The sequence below is a fragment of the Amblyraja radiata genome, chromosome 45 (assembly GCF_010909765.2).
Source record: "Amblyraja radiata isolate CabotCenter1 chromosome 45, sAmbRad1.1.pri, whole genome shotgun sequence".
In the NCBI taxonomy this organism is placed as follows: Eukaryota; Metazoa; Chordata; class Chondrichthyes; order Rajiformes; family Rajidae; genus Amblyraja; species Amblyraja radiata.
In genome coordinates this window covers 5,056,158-5,073,237 of record NC_046000.1, presented here as the reverse complement: position 1 = coordinate 5,073,237, position 17,080 = coordinate 5,056,158, and the positions used below count along the sequence as shown (strand labels likewise).

Below are 17,080 nucleotides of genomic sequence, written 5' to 3'. Positions count from 1 at the left end.
CTCTTAAATCCATCCAGTGATTTGTCCTCCACTGCCCTCTGTGGCAGGGAATTCCATACATTCACAACTCTGGGTGAAAAAGTTTTTTTCTCACCTCAGTCTTAAATGACCTCCCCTTTCTTCTAAGACTGTGGCACCTGGTTCTGGACTCGCCCAACATTTGGATCATTTTTCCTGCATCTAGTTTGACCAGTCCTTTTAAAATTTTATATGTTTCTATAAGATATCCCCTCATCCTTCTAAACTCCAGTGAATACAAGCCTAGTCTTTTCAATCTTTCCTCATATGACAGTCCCGCCATCCCAGGGATTAATCTCGTGAACCTACGCTGCACTGCCTCAATCACAAGGATGTCCTTCCTCAAATTAGGAGACCAAAACTGTACACAGTATTCCAGATGTGGTCTCACCAGAGCCCTATACAACTGCAGAAGAAAAGAGGATAGCAAGGGTTTCTTCAGCTATATTAGGAGTAAGAAAGTCAGTCAGTCAGTCAGTCAATTTTATTTCTACTAACGTGCTTCATACAGTGGTACATAGATCTAACAATACATACATAAACTGTTTACAGTGCCCCCTCAGAGGACCTCAAGAAACGCTTGGGAGTAGAAAAAGGTTTTGAGCCGCGACTTGAAGGAGTTGATGGAGGGGGCAGTTCTGATGAGGAGAGGGATGCTGTTCCACAGTCTAGGTGCTGCAACCGCAAAAGCGCCGTTACGCCTGAGCTTAAAACTGGACTGCGGGATAGTCAGTAGCCCCAAGTAGGCCGACCTGAGGGACCTGGAGGTAAAATGGTGGGCTAGAAGGTTTTTGATATAGGGGATGGGGCAAGCCGTTAAGGGCTTTGTATACGAATAGGGGGAGCTTGAAATTGATTCTGTACCATACTGGGAGCCAGTGGAGAGAGGCCAGGATCGGGTGATGTGCCTTTTACGGGTACCCGTTAGAAGACTCGCTGCGGGGTTTTGGACCAGTTGCAGGTGGGACAGGGAAGATTGGCTGATGCCAGTGTATAGGGAGTTGCATTAATCAAGGCTGGAGGAGATGAATGCATGGATGATCTTTTCAAAGTCGTCAAATTGGAGGAATGGTTTGATTTTAGCTATGGTGGGATGCTGGAAAAAGCACGAATGGACGTTGGACCGCTGGAAAATAATGCAGGAGAAGTGATAATGGGGAACAAAAGAAATGGCAGAGGAGTGGAATAACATTATTTGCATCAGTCTTCACAGTGGAAGACACCAGCAATGTGGCCGAACTTCAAGTGAGTCGGGGTGGACGTTAGTGGAGTGGATGTTACTAGGGAGAAGGTGGAGAAGTGACCTGGAACGGATGGACTATACCCTAGGGTTCTGATAGAGGAGGCATTAGAGTTTGTGGGGGCATTGATGGTGAGATTTCAAGAATCATTGGTCGGGAGTGGTTCCAGATGATTGGAAAATTGCCAATATTGCCCCGCTGCACAAGATGGGAGCGGGGCAGTCTAGGGAGAGTTGTTCCTGGAGTTGTTCACCCCCTCTCCCTCCCCCCCCCCCCCCCCCCCCCTCTCTCCCTTCCTCCTTAGATCGTTGATCGCTGTCTCTCTCCCAGGAACCAACTCTGTCCATCTCTCTCTTTTTCCCGGCTCTCTACCTCCCTTCTCGTTCTCTTCCCTTCTATCTCTCTCCCTCCTCTCTTCCCCTCCCCCTCTCTGCCCACGTTTGGCCCATATCGCTTGAAACATTTTCTATCCATGTACCTGTTCAGTTGACTTGTAAATATTGTGTAGTTCCTGCCACAACTACCTCCTCTGGCAGCTCGCTCCCAAAACCCAACACCCCTCAGATTCCTATTAAATCTTGCCCCTCTCACCTTAAACACATGCCCTCTGGTCTTGATTCCCCTCCCGGGATAAAAAACCCTCTGCAATCACTCTTTCTATTCCCCTCATGATTTTATACACCTCTATTGGACCACCTCTCAGCCTTCTGTACCACTACACCCACCTGTGTGAAAAAGCTGCGCCTCAGGTCCCTATTAAATCTTTCCCCTCTCACATTGAGGCGGGTGTATGAAATGAGCTGCCAGATGAGGAAGTTAAGGCAGGGACTATCGCAACATTTAAGAAGCAATTGGACAGGTACATGGATATGACAAGTTTGGAGGGATATGGGCCAAATGCAAGCAGGTGGGACATGTGGCCAGTGGTGGCAAGATGGGCCAAAGGGCCACACTGTGTCATTCTATATCCTCTGACTCTTGCCCCTTATGAGAGAAACCAGAATCTCATTAAAGTTTGCGTCTGTTGTAGACTTTGAGCTAAACAGCATGGAAACAAGCTCCTGGGTTTTCAACTTTTCACATTTCCAAATGTTTTATTCAGAAGTCACAAATATATTGCAGCAATGGTAGATCTGCTGCCATACAGCGCCGGAGACCCGGGTTCCATCCTGACTGTGGGTGCTGTCTGTGGGGAGTTTGTACATTCTCCCCGTGACCGCATGAGATTTTCTTCGGGTGCTCATATGTTCATAGAAGCAGAGTTAGGCCATTCGGCCCATCAAGCTTAATCCGCCACTCAATCATGGCCGATCTTTCTCTCCCTCCTAACCCAATTTTCCTGCCTTCTCGCCATAACCCCTGACTAACATCAGTGCCCCGTTTTCCTACCACACTTCAAAGATATACGGGATTGTAGGTTAATTGGCTTCAGTAAATTGTCCCTAGCAAGCAGGAACTAGTGCATCCTATCCAATTGTTGGTCGGCGCGGAATCAGTGGGCCGAAGGGCCTGTTTCCATGCTGTGTCTCTGCTATAAAGTAGTATCTGAGCCGTGGAAGAATGCCATGCACCTACCACAATGCTTTTGTACACATTCCCATTGCAGTTCTCGAGGCTGACGTGGGTGATGCAATTTTCCTCGTTCCGCTTGTACTCAGGAAGTGACGTTGTGGAGCTGCAGGAAGTCCCCGAGATGGTGCCGTTGTGGTCCTTGGGATTGTTGAGGCAGCAAGGCAAGCATGAAATGGTGCGGATAAATGACGAGAGTCGCGAAGAGGCATTGTCCATCGAGTGGGTGGATGGTAACGATTCATTCGGCTGGAAAACAAAACAGTAAGGATGGGAATTTAGATATTTCTAATCCAACTTTTCAGTTCTATCCTCAAGCCAGGCAGCTCCCATCCTCTATATAGGATGAGAGGTGATCTTATAGATGTGTATAAAATCATGAGATTAGTTGCTGCCTCACAGATCCAGAGACCAGGGTTCGATCCTGACCTCAGGAGCTGTCCATGCGGAGTTTGCACATTCGCCCTGTGAACACGTGGGTTTCCTCCGGTTTCAAGTCATGAATGTTTTATTGTCATATCCCATTTCCTCTCACATTCCAAAGATGTGCAGGGTTATTGGTTATTTAGCTTCTGTAAATTGTCCTTAGTGTGTAGCATAGAACTAATGAATGGGGTGATCGCTGATCGGCACAGACTCAGTGGGCCGAAGGGACTGTTTCTCTAACGTAAACTAAACTAAATATTGGTGTGATGCACTTGCAACATGCAATGTAATGTGTTGCTTCTGCATAACACAACGCCTGCTTAAAAAGCAGCCAAGTCTTATTTGAGTGACTTTGCAGATACAGTGCGGAAACAGGCTCTTCAGCCCACCGAGTCCACACCGACCAGCGATCCCCACACACTATCCTACACACCAGGGACAATTTACGACTTGCAGAAGCCAAGTAACCTACAAACGTGCACGTCTTTGGAGTGTGAGAGGAAGCCGGAGTACCCGGGGAAAACCAACGTGGTCACAGGGTGAACGTAAACTCCGTACAGGCAGCACCCATGGTCAGGTTCGAACACGGGTCTCTGGCGCTGTAAGGCAGCAACTCTACCGCTGCGCCACAAAGTGCTGGAATAGGTCAGCTCACTCCATAGATCTCAGCTTCACTTTATCCTTCCACAGGATTCACACGCTCAATCAAAGCTCCTCCAGTTACCTGACCTCCACACAGGATCACAAACCTGCCTTTCTCCAGACCAGGCCCCCCAGCGACTGCGGAGTTACTCCAGCACTTTGTCTTTTTATGTAAACGAGCATCGGCAGTTCCTTGCGTCCTGATTAGAAACCGTTAGATGGACGGGCGCAGCACAAAATGTTTTATGAGGAAAAGGTTCTAACTTTTTGTAAACAAAATGTTTTACCAGAAAGCCGCCTGGATTCGAGGGCTTCAGCTACAGGGCGAGGTTGGATAGACCTGCATAGTTTTCTCTGCAATGTCGGAGGTTGAGAGGAGACCAGTTAGAAGTTTATAAAATAATGAGAGGCACAGTTAGGGTAGACTCTTTTTACGCCAGGCTGGAAATGTCCAAGACTAGAAGGTATCGCTATAAGGAGAGAGGGGGAAAGTTTAATGGGGATGCGCGAGGCAGTGGTGGGGGCCTGGTATGCCTGACCTGGGGAGGTGATGGAGGCAGAAATGACGGGTGTTTAAGAAGCTTTTATGTGGGCATGTGGAAGTAGAGGGGAGAGAGAGAGATATGGATCATGTACAGGGAGATGAGAGTTTAACCTGGCGTCATGTTCGGCACAAACATTGTGGGCCGAAGGGCCCGTTCCTGTGCTGTACTGTCCTATGTTCTAACCATCCTATCACCAACCAGAGAGCAGTCCCCACCTACCATCTACTGCATTGGCAGATGTTTCCTGCCGCTCTAACCTCCGGCCACAAACTATTTGAATCACTTCCCTCTGGGAGGCAACTCCGGACTATCAAAGCTGCCACAGTCAGACATGAAAACAGCTTCTTCCCATGAGCAGTAACTCTATTCAACAGCCAAAAGACCGCAGCCTCTTTTTACTTCGGTACTTTATTTTCGCATGTTTGAATTATAATATTTTATTTTTAATTGTCTACTGAATATCTTGTTGTTACTTGCGAGCAAAGCACCAATGTAAATTCCTTGTATGTGGACCTACTTGGCTAATAACATTTTTATTCATTCATTATTATTCATTGAAGACAATAGACAATAGGTGCAGGAGTAGGCCATTCGGCCCCTCGAGCCAGCACCGCAAGTCATCGTGATCATGGCGATCATCCACAATTAATACCCTGTTCCTGCCTTCTCCCTATATCCCTTGACTCCGCTAACTTTAAGAGCTCTGTCCAGCTCTCTCTTGAAAGCATCCAGAGAAACGGCTTCCACCACCATCTGAGGCAGAGAATTTCACAGACTCTCAACTCTCTGTGTGAAAAAGTTTTCCTCATCTCCTTTCTAAATGAATTCCCCTTATTCTTAAAATATCCCTCAGACTATCTTAAATCGGACTTTACCTTGCACTAATCGATATTCCCTTAATCCTATATCTGTACACTGTGGATGGGTTGATTGTAATCCTGTATTGTCCTTCCACTAACTGGTTAGCACAGAACAAAAAAGCTTTACACTGTACCTCGGTACACGTGACAATAATAAACTGAACTATACTCTCAGCAGGTACACAAAATGCTGGAGAAACTCAGCGGGTGCAGCAGCATCTATGGAGCGAAGGAAATAGGCGACGTTTCGGGCCGAAACCCTTCTACAGACTGATAGGGGGGGGGGGGGAGAAGGAAGGAAAAAGGGAGGAGGAGGAGCCCGAGGGCGGGGGGATGGGAGTAGACAGCTCGAGGTTTAAGGAAGGGGAGGAGACAGCAAGGGCTAGCAAAACTGGGAGAATTCAACGTTCATGCCATCGGGACGCAAACTACCCAGGCGGAATATGAGATGCTGTTCCTCCAATTTCCGGTGTTGATCACTCTGGCAATGGAGGAGACCCAGGACAGAGAGGTCAGATTGGGAATGGGAGGGGGAGTTGAAGTGCTGAGCCACCGGGAGTTCAGGTAGGTTATTGCGGATTGAGCGGAGGTGTTCGGCGAAACGATCGCCCAACCTCCGCTTAGTCTCCCCGATGTAAATCAGCTGACATCTAGAGCAGCGGATGCAGTAGATGAGGTTGGAGGAGATGCAGGTGAACCTTTGTCGCACCTATAACGACTGATTGGGTCCTTGAATGGAGTCGAGGGGGGAGGTGAAGGGACAGGTGTTTTCAGCCCGAAACGTCGCCTATTTCCTTCGCTCCATAGATGCTGCTGCACCCGCTGAGTTTCTCCAGCATTTTGTGTACCTTCGATCTTCCAGCATCTGCAGTTCCTTCTTGTATACTCTCAGCAGGTCAGGCAGCATCTCTGGAGGATATGGATAGGTGTTGTCTTGGACATTTGCAGCCTGGGGGAGAAAGATTCTGACAGTCTGCCCTATCTGGACCACTCATCATTTTATATACATCTGCCAAGTCTCCTCTCATCTTCTGACGTTGCACAGAAAACAATCCAAGTTTATCCGACCCTCTCCCTGTAGCTGAAGCCCTCTAATCCAGGCAGTAATCTGGGAAAAAATTTTGCTTTCATAAAGTTAGAACAGTCTCGTCGTAAAACATTTTGTGGTTGAAACGTCAGGCTGGGACACTTGCACCTCACTGAGTTACTCCAGCACTTTGCATCTTTTTTTTAAAGTACGCAGGCATCTACAGTTCCTCATGGCTATGTTTTCATTTTTTTAGTACGCGCTGACCAGCGATAACCCGTACACTAGGTCTACCCTACTCACTGGGGGGCAATTTTCAGAATTAATTTACACACCTGCACGTCTTTGGAATGTGGGAGGAAATCGGAGCACCCAGAGAAAATACACACAGTCACAGAGAGAACGTACAAACTCTAGCCCCACCTGCTTGCATTTGGCCCATATCCCTCTCAACCTTTCCTATTTCCAGACCGTTCAAAATGTATTTTAAATCAAAGATAAGACACAAAATGCTGGAGTAACTCAGCGGGACGGGCAGCATCTCTGGAGAGAAGGAATGGGTGATGTTTCTGTTGAGACCCTTCTTCAGAGCGATGACGAGAGTGGGCACAGAGATAAAATGTAGTCAGAGACAGTGAGACTAGTGCGAGAATTGGGAAGGGGAGGGATGGAGAGAGAGGGAAAGCAATGGGTACTTGAAGTTAGAGAAATCAATGTTCATACCACTGGGGTATAAGCTGCCCAGGTAAATTTTGAGGTGCTGTTCATAAGTTCTTAGAAAAATAGGTGCAGGAGTAGGCCATTCGGCTCTTCGAGCCTGCACCACCATTCAATATGATCATGGCTAATCATCCAACTCAGTATCCCATACCTGCCTTCTCTCCATACCCCCTGATACCTTTAGCCACAAGGGCCACATCTAACTCCTTCTTAAATATAGCCAATGAACTGGCCTCAACTACCTTCTGTGGCAGAGAATTCCAGAGATTCACCACTCTGTGTGAAAAATGTTTTTCTCACAGATAATGTTTTTCATAAGTGATAGGAGCCGAATTAGGCCATTCGGCCCATCAAGTCTACTCCGCCATTCAATCATGGTTGATCTATCTCTCCCTCCTAACCCCGTTCTCCTGCATTCTCCACATAACCCCTGACACCCGCACTAATCAAAAATCTATCTATCTCTGTCAGTCTGAAGAAGAGTCTCGACCCGAAACCTCGCCTATTCCCTCTCTCCATAAATGCTGCCTCACACGCTCAGTTCCTCCAGCATTTTTGTCTACAGTAGATTTTCCAGCATCTGCAGTTTCTTTCTTAAACAAAAATCTATCTATCTCTGCCTTTGAAATATCCATTGACGGCCTCCACAGCCTTCTGTGGCAAAGAATTCCACACAATCACCACCCTCTGACTAGCAGCAATTGTGAAACAGACAACTGGATACCTCCAACCACCCTAATGTCAGGCCTCAGGAATCATACATGTTTACATGTATCCAACATTGCTAATTATGACCAATGCAGTGAGCTGCAGCCAATGCTCACGCTAAACCCACTAATTTATTTAATCTTCTTCAAACAGATCTCCTGGCAACAACTTCAAGGAAGCTAATTTCAATTTGATCGTCCAAACCCTACCTCCAATTTGCGCTGGGCCTCACTCTGACAATGGAGGAGGCCAAGGACGGAAAGGTCAGTGTGGGAATGGGAGGATAATTAAGTGTTGAGCAACCGGGAGATCAGGTAGGTTCTCCAGTAAAGTCTCGGAGAATAATCCAGAAAGGCTCTGGAACCAAAAGGCTCTACTCACCATGGAGGGCAATGTCAAAGATCAATGAAAAACCAAAGATAGACACAAAAGGCTGGAGGAACTCAGCGGGACAGACAGCATCTTGGAGAAAAGGGGCAGGTGACGTTTCGTGTCTGAAAGTAAATCTTTCCCATCTCACCTTCAACCTATGTCCTCTGGTTCTTGGTTCCCAAACCCTGCGTAACATACTGCATTCACTTTATCTATTCCCTCCACGGTCTTGTACACCTCTCTAAGGTCTCCCCTCACCCTCCTGCACACCAAACCTGCTGTACCTCTCCTATGGCTCAGGCTCTCCAGTCCTCGCAACATCCATCGTAAATAGATACAAAAAGCTGGATAACTCAGCGTCTCTGGAGAGAAGGAATGGGTGACGTTTCGGGTGACCCTTCTTCAGACTACCAAAGTAAATCTCGATACAAATCAAAAGCACATAAATCGACAAGGCCGTAAAGTTTAATTTGGCATTTGGAAGGTGAAGTGGCAGGATATAATTAATGCTGCTGCACAAAACTCTTTGTCGAGAATGTGGCACAGTCATTACTTATGAAAGATTGCAGCCAAAAATGCCTTGCGCATTCTAAATGGCCACATAATGGAACAGAGCATCAATTAATTCATTATTACACGGGGCGTGCTGCGGAGTAGGAATAATTGATTACTTCATCGGTTGCCTGAACTCTGAATTATTTCCCCTCTGTGTGATGTATGGAAATGGCTTAAAATAGTAAGCCAGTGGTTTCACATGGATAGTTCGATAGTAGCGGTGAATTTATAACTCGAAGAACCTGCTCAAAGAGAGATACAGCGTGGAAACAGGCTTCTCAACTCAACTTGCCCACACCGACCAGCATGTCCCTGCTATACTAGTCCCACCAGCCTGTATTTGGTACATTTCCCTCTAAACTTGCCCTATCCATCCAAATGTGTTTTAAATATTGTTATAGTCCACTACCTCCTCTGGCAGCTCGCTCCACACACCTTCTAGCCTCTGTGTAAAGAAGTGGCCCCTCAGGTTCCTATTAAATCTTTCCCCCCACACCTTAAGCCTATGTCCTCTGGTTCTCGATTTCCTCAACTCTGGGTAGAAGACTGTGCATTTACCCAATCTATTCCTTTCATGATCTTATACACTTCTATAAGATCAGCCTCCTGCACTCCATGGAATAAAGTCCTAGCCTGCCCAACCTCTCCCTATAGCTCAGGCCCTCGAGTCCTGGCAACATCTCGTAAATCTTCTCTGCTCCCTCTCCTCCAGATTGACAACATCTTTCCTCTCTAACAGGGTTCATATGTGAAGCCTAACGGACGGGTACATGGATAGGAACGGTTTAGGAAGGTTATGGGCCAAACACAGGTAGGTGGGACTAGTGTAGATGGGACATGTTGGTCCGTTTGAGTAAGTTGAGCCGAATGACCAGCTTGCATGTTGTGTGACTCTAGGCAGGAGAGATAGTTATCCAGTGTCGACTGAATCCATGAGTGGATATTCATCCCAACCCCGGGAAAAGTACCTCAAACACTAACATCAAGCAGTGCACATACGCAAACAAACACAATGTACAGGTCCACCACCGATTCTGCGGCAACTAGTGGTCCAGACAAAATTGTGAGTGCGCTCTTGAAATTCCCCCGGAACTCCCCCCGAAAATGTGGTACCCAGGCCGGGTGAGGCGGCTGATCTTAACCTCATCGGGACTTCTGTGCCGATTGGCGGGATGAATTTGCCGCCGGCGACCAGAGCCGGCAGATCCGTTCCAATTGTCCACTTCCACGGCCAACTTTGCGGGCCGATATCTCAGCCCACCGGTGGCCTAGATGGACCGCTCCAGTACCATTGAACTCCCCTCGGAGACCATGACCTCTTTATGTCCGGCAAAAAGAATAATCCAGAAAGGCTCTGGAACCAAGGGTGCCGGAAAATCGGTGGTGGACCTGTACATGGCAGCATCTTTGAATGATTTCATCACGGCCAGGTTCGGCAACTTGAAACCCCAGGTAAGAAGGAGATTATAAAAGGTGGTGGATATTGCCCGGTCCATCAGGGGTACTGACCTCCCCACCATCATGCGGTCCTGAGAAAACAAGGCCTGTATACCAAAAGCTCTATTCACCATGGAGGGCAATGTCAAAGATCAATGAAAAACCGAAGATAGACACAAAAGGCTGGAGGAACGCAGAGGGACTGACAGCATCTCTGGAGAAAAGTGGCAGGTGATGTTTCAGGTTTGATTACACTGTCCTGATTAATTTTACTGGTTATATGCCTTGTTGTCATTTTCTCCCCCCGCCAACAATGAACCATTCTAGTCTGCAGAAGGGTCCCGACCCGAAATGTCACCCATTCCTTGTCTCCAGAGATGCTGTCTGTCCCGCTGAGTTACTCTAGCATTTTGTATCTACCTTCGAACGAACCAATCTACTATTCCTTGATCATCATCTGCTTTCAAATGTCTTCCACATCTCTCGTTCCCCTCACCCCTGACTCTCAGTCTGAAGAAGAGTCTCGACCCTAAATGTCACCCATTCCTTTTCTCCACAGATGCTGCCTGACCCACTGAGATATTACAGATTTTGTGTCTATCTTTGGTTCAAACCAGCATCTGCAGTATCCCCTGGCTCCGCTATCTTTAAGAGCCCTATCTAGCTCTCTCTTGAAAGTATCCAGAGCACCAGCCTCCACAGTGCTCCGAGGCAGAGAATTCCACAGAATTCATAACTCTCTGTGTGAAGAAGTATTTCCTCGTCTCCGTTCTACATGGCTTACTCCTTATTCTCAAACTGCAGCCCTTGGTTCTGGACTCCCCCCAACATTGGGAACATGTTTCCTGCCTCTAGCATGTCCAAATCCTATATAATGACAGTCAGAGCAGTGTACTGTTCTGGATGTCAGATGTGGGAGGTCATGGTGTCGGATGGCCCTCCAGACGTCCACATCTGCACCAGGTGCAGCGAGATGGGGCTCCTAAGGGACCGTATTAGGATCCTGGAGCAGCAGCTCGATGACCTCTGTCTGGTCAGGGAGAGTGAGGAGGTCATAGAGGGGCGTTATAGGGAGGTGGTCACTCCAAAACCACGGGACAGAGACTTGTGGGTCACGCTAATGAAGGGCAAGGGGCAGAGGCAGGAACGAGTGAGTACTCCAATGTCGGTACACCTTGCAAATAAGTACTCCTGTTTGAGTACGGATGGGGGTGACAGCCTACCCGGGGGTAGCGACAGCGGACGGGCCTCCAGCACAGAGACCGGCCCTGTTGCTCCGAAAGGTAGGGAAAAAAAGAAGAGGGCAATAGTAATTGGGGACTCTATTGTTAGGGGGTCGGATAGGCGATTCTGTGGACGCAGTCGGGAGACCAGGATGGTGGTCTGCCTCCCTGGTGCCAAGGTCTCGGATGTGTCTCAACGCATCCAAGATATCCTGAAATCAGAGGGAGAGGAGGCTGAGGTCGTGGTACATATAGGTACCAATGACATAGGTAAAAAAAGGGAAGAGGTCCTGAAGGGAGGATTTAGGGAGTTGGGAGGAGAGTTAAGGAAAAGGACCAAAAAGGTAACAATCTCAGGGTTACTGCCTGTGCCACGCGACAATGAGAGTAGGAATGGAGCGAGGTGGAGGATAAATGCGTGGCTGAAAGACTGGTGCAGAGGGCAGGGATTCAAGTTTCTGGATCATTGGGACTTCTTTTGGGGAAGGTGGGACCTGTACAGAAAGGATGGGTTGCACTTAAACCCGAGGGGGACGAATATCCTGGCGGGGAAATTTGCAAAGGCTACTGGGGAGACTTTAAACTAGAATGGTTGGGGCGAGGGACTCAAATAGAGAAAGCTAGTAGACAGAATGGGAGGCGGGAAGCTCTCGGACACAAGAGGAGAAAGAAAAAAAAGGAAATAAACAGAATAAGAGACGGGGGGTTTCTTAAATGTGTATATTTTAATGCTAGGAGCATTGTAAGAAAGGTGAATGAGCTTTGAGTCTGGATAGACACCTGGAAGTATGATGTTGTGGCGATCAGTGAAACATGGTTGCAGGAGGGCTGTGATTGGAAACTAAATATTCCAGGATTTCGTTGCTTCAGGTGTGATAGAATTGGAGGGGCAAGAGGTGGAGGTGTTGCATTGTTAGTCAGGGAAGATTTTACAACAGTGCTTTGGCAGGATAGATTGGAGGGCTCATCTAGGGAGGCTATTTGGGTGGAACTGAGAAGTGGGAAAAGTGTAGCAACACTTATAGGGGTGTATTATAGACCACCAAATGGGGAACGAGAATTGGAAGAGCAAATATGTAAGGAGATAGCAGATATTAGTAGTAAGCACAAGGTAGTGATTGTGGGAGATTTCAACTTTCCACACATAGACTGGGAAACACATTCTGTAAATGGGCTGGATGGTTTGGAGTTTGTAAAATGTGTGCAGGATAGTTTTTGCAGCAATACATAGAGGTACCTACTAGAGGAGGGGCAGTGCTGGACCTCCTGTTAAGAAATGGGATGGGACAGGTGGCAGAGGTATGCGTTGGGGAGCACTTCGGGTCCAGTGATCACAATACCATTAGTTTCAATATAATTATGGAGAGGGTCAGAACTGGACCTAGGGTTGAGATTTTTGATTGGAGAAAGGCTAACTTTGATGCGATGCGAGATGATTTAAAAGGAGTGAACTGGGACATTTTGTTTTATGGGAAAGATGTAGAAGAGAAATGGAGGACATTTAAAGGGGAAATTTTATGTTCCTGTTCGGTAGAAAGGAAAGTAAAAATTGGAAAGAGCCCTGGTTTTCAAGGGAAATTGGACATCTTGTTCGGAAAAAGAGGGAGATCTACAATAATTATAGGCAGTATGAAGTAAATGAGGTGCTTGAGGAGTACAAGGAATGTAAAAAGAATCTTAAGAAATAAATTAGAAAAGCTAAAAGAAGATATGAGGTTGCTTTGGCAAGTAAGGTGAAAGTAAATACAAAGGGTTTCTACAGCTATATTAATAGCAAAAGGATAACGAGGGATAAAATTGGTCCATTGGAGAGACAGAGTGGACAGCTATCTGCAGAGCCAAAAGAGAAGGGGGAGATATTGAACAATTTCTTTTCTTCGGTATTCACCAAGGAGAAGGATATTGAATTATGTGAGGTAAGGGAAACTAGTAGAGTAGCTATGGATACTATGAGGTTCAAAGTAAAAGAAGTACTGACACTTTTGAAAAATATAAAAGTGGATAAGTCTCCTGGTCCTGACAGGATATTCCCTAGGACATTGAGGGAAGTTAGTGTAGAAATAGCCGGGGCTATGACAGAAATATTTCAAATGTCATTAGAAACGGGAATAGTCCCCGAGGATTGGCGTACTGCGCATGTTGTTCCATTGTTTAAAAAGGGTTCTAAGAGTAAACCTAGCAAGTATAGACCTGTTAGTTTGACTTCAGTGGTGGGCAAATTAATGGAAAAGATACTTAGAGATAATATATATAAGCATCTGGATAAACTGGGTCTGATTGGGAACAGTCAACATGGATTTGTGCCTGGAAGGTCATGTTTGACTAATCTTCTTGAATTTTGGAAGGTTGGTTAAGAAGGTTCAACTGTTGGGTATCAATGCAGGAATAGCAAGATGGATTCAACAGTGGCTGAATGGGAGAAGCCAAAGGGTAATGGTGGATGGCTGTTTGGCGGGTTGGAGGCAGGTGACTAGTGGGGTGCCTCAGGGATCTGTGTTGGGTCCTTTGTTGTTTGTCATGTACATCAATGATCTGGATGAAGGTGTGGTAAATTGGATTAGTAAGTATGCAGATGATACCAAGATAGGGGATGTTGTGGATAATGAAGAGGATTTCCAAAGTCTACAGAGTGATTTAGGCCATTTGGAAAAAATGGGCTGAAAGATGGCAGATGGAGTTTAATGCTGATATATGTGAGGTGCTACACCTTGGCAGGCCAAATCAAAATAGGACGTACATGGTAAATGGCAGGGAATTGAAGAATACAGTTGAACAGAGGGATCTGGGAATAACCGTGCATAGTTCCTTGAAGGTGGAATCTCATATAGATAGGGTGGTAAAGAAAGCTTTTGGTATGCTAGCCTTTATAAATCAGAGCATTGAGTATAGAAGCTGGGATGTAATCTTAAAATTGTACAAGGCATTGGTGGGACCAAATCTGGAGTATGGTGTACAATTTTGGTCGCCCAATTATAGGAAGGATGTCAACAAAATAGAGAGAGTACAGAGGAGATTTACTGGAATGTTGCCTGGGTTTCAACAACTAAGTTACAGAGATAGGTTGAATAAGTTAGTTCTTTATTCTCTGGAGCGCAGAAGTTTAAGGGGGGACTTGATAGAGGTCTTTAAAATGATGAGAGGGATAGACAGAGTTGACGTGGACAAGCTTTTCCCTTTGAGAATAGGGAAGATTCAAACAAGAGGACATGACTTCAGAATTAAGGGACAGAAGTTTAGGGGTAACATGAGGGGGAACGTCTATACTCAGAGTGGTAGCGGTGTGGAATGAGCTTCCAGTGGAAGTGGTGGAGGCAGGTTCGTTGGTATCATTTAAAAATAAATTGGATAGGCATATGGATAAGAAGGGAATGGAGGGTTATGGTATGAGTGCAGGCAGGTGAGAATAAGGGAAAAAAGTTGTTCGGCAAGGACTTGTAGGGCCGAGATGGCCTGTTTCCGTGCTGTAATTGTTATATGGTTATAATCTTATATGTTTCAATAAGATCTCCTCTCATCCTGCTAAATTCCAGTGTACAAGCCCAGCCGCTCCATTCTCTCAGCATATGACAGTCCCACCATCCTGGGAATTAACCTTGTAAACCTACGCTGCACTCCCTCAATAGCAAGAATGTCCTTCCTCAAATTAGGGGTACAATACTGTACACAAAGGTCTGATTAGGGCCCTGTACAACTGCAGAAGGACCTCTTTGCTCCTATACTCAACTCCTCTTGTTATGAAGGCCAATATACCATTCACTTTCTTCACTGCCTGCTGTACCTGCATGCTTATTTTCATTGACTGATGAGCAAGGAACCCCAGATCCCGTTGCACGTCCCATTTTCCCAAATTGACACCATTTAGATAGTAATCTGTTTTCCTGGTTTTGCTACCGAAGTGGATAACCTCACATTTATCCACATTAAACTGCATCTGCCAAGCACTTGCCCACTCACCCAACCTGTCGAAATCGCCCTTAATTCTCATAGCATCATCCCTCACAGTTCACACTGCCACCCAGCTTTGTGACATCTGCAAAATTGTTCATGTTACTTTGAATCCCTTCATCTACAGTAAATCATTGATGTATATTGTAAATATCTGCGGTCCCAGCACCGAGCCTTGCGGTACCCCACTAGTCACTGCCTGCCATTCTGAAAGGGACCTGTTAATCCCTACTCTTTGGTTCCTGTCTGCCAACCACTTCTCTATCCATGTTAGCACTCTTCCCCCAATACCATGTGCTCTAAGTTTGCCCACTAATCTCCTATGTGGGACCTTATCAAATGCTTTCTGAAAGTCCAAGTACACCACATCCACTGGCCCCCCTCCCTTGTCCATTTTCCTTGTTAGATCCTCAATACATTCCAGAAGATTAGTCAAGCATGATTTCCCCTTCGTAAATCCATGCTGACTTGGGCTGATCCTGGTACTGCTATCCAAATGCTGTATTTCATCTTTTAATGATTGACTCCAGCAACTTCCCCACCACCGAGGTCAGACTAACTGGTCTATAATTTCCTGTTTTCTCTCACCCGCCTTTCTTAAAAAGTGGGATAACATTAGCTAACCTCCAATCCACATGAACTGATCCTGAATCTAAAGAACATTGGAAAATGATCACCAATGCATCCACAATTTCTAGAGCTACTTCCTTAAGTACCCTGGGATGCAGACCACCAGGCCCTGGGGATTTATCAGCCTTCAGTTCCATCAGTCTATCCAACACTAATTCCTGCCTAATGTGGATTTCCTTCAGTTCTTACTACATCAGGAGTGTCCTTCTTATTGAAGACGGATCCTAAGTACCTGTTCAACTGATCTGCCATTTCCTTGTTCCCCATAATAAATTCAACTTTTTCAGTCTTCAAGGGTCCAACTTTGGTCTTTACCAATGTTTTCCTCTTTACATACCTAAAGAAGCTTTTACTATTCTCTTTTATATTCTTGTCTAGCTTACTTTCGGACCTCATCTTTTGTCCCTGTATTGTCTTTTTAGTTATCTTCTGTTGCTCCTTAAACATTACCCAATCCTCTTGCTTCCCGCTCATCTTTGTTATGTTGTACTTCTTATCTTTTACATTTAAATTGTCCCTGACGTCTCTTGTCAGCCACGGTCGCCCCTTACTCCCCTTGGAAACTTTCTTCGTATTTGGAAAGAATTGATCCTAAACCTTCTGTATTATTCCCAGAAATACCTACCATTGTTGTTCCACTGTCATCCCTGCTAGGATATCTTTCCAGTCAACTTTGGCCAGCTCCTCCCTCATGACTCCATAGTCGCCTTTATTCAACTGTAACACTGACACCTCCGATCCACCCTTCTCCCTCCAATTGTAGATTATACTTGACCATGTTATGGTCACTACCTCCTAATGGCTCCTTGACCTCAAGTTCCTTTATCAAATCCAATTCATTACATAACACTAAATCCAGAATTGCCTTCTCCCTGGTTGGCTCCAATACAAGCTGCTCTAAGAATCCATCTCGGAGGCACTCCACAAACTCCCTTTCTTGGAGTCCAGTACCAACCTGATTTTCCCAGCCTACCTGCATTGTGAAATCTCCCATAACAACTGTAGCATTACCTATACTACATGCCAATTTTAATTCCTGAATCTACTTGCACCCTATGTCCAGGCTACTGTTTGGGGGCCTTTAGATAAGTCCCATTAGGGTCTGTTTACCCTTACAATTCCTTAGTTCTATCCATACTGACTCCACATCTCCTGTTTCAAT

At 46.1% G+C, this 17,080-nt stretch overlaps 1 long non-coding RNA gene across 1 annotated transcript; it reads left to right on the top strand.

The window, feature by feature from the left end:
* Window positions 1-460: 460 nt before the first annotated feature.
* LOC116968638 lies at window positions 461-16,600 on the top strand. The gene is made up of 3 exons (XR_004410495.1): window positions 461-471; window positions 10,709-10,715; window positions 16,116-16,600. It is a non-coding gene; the product is annotated as an uncharacterized LOC116968638 (long non-coding RNA).
* The last annotated feature ends 480 nt before the right edge of the window (window positions 16,601-17,080 follow it).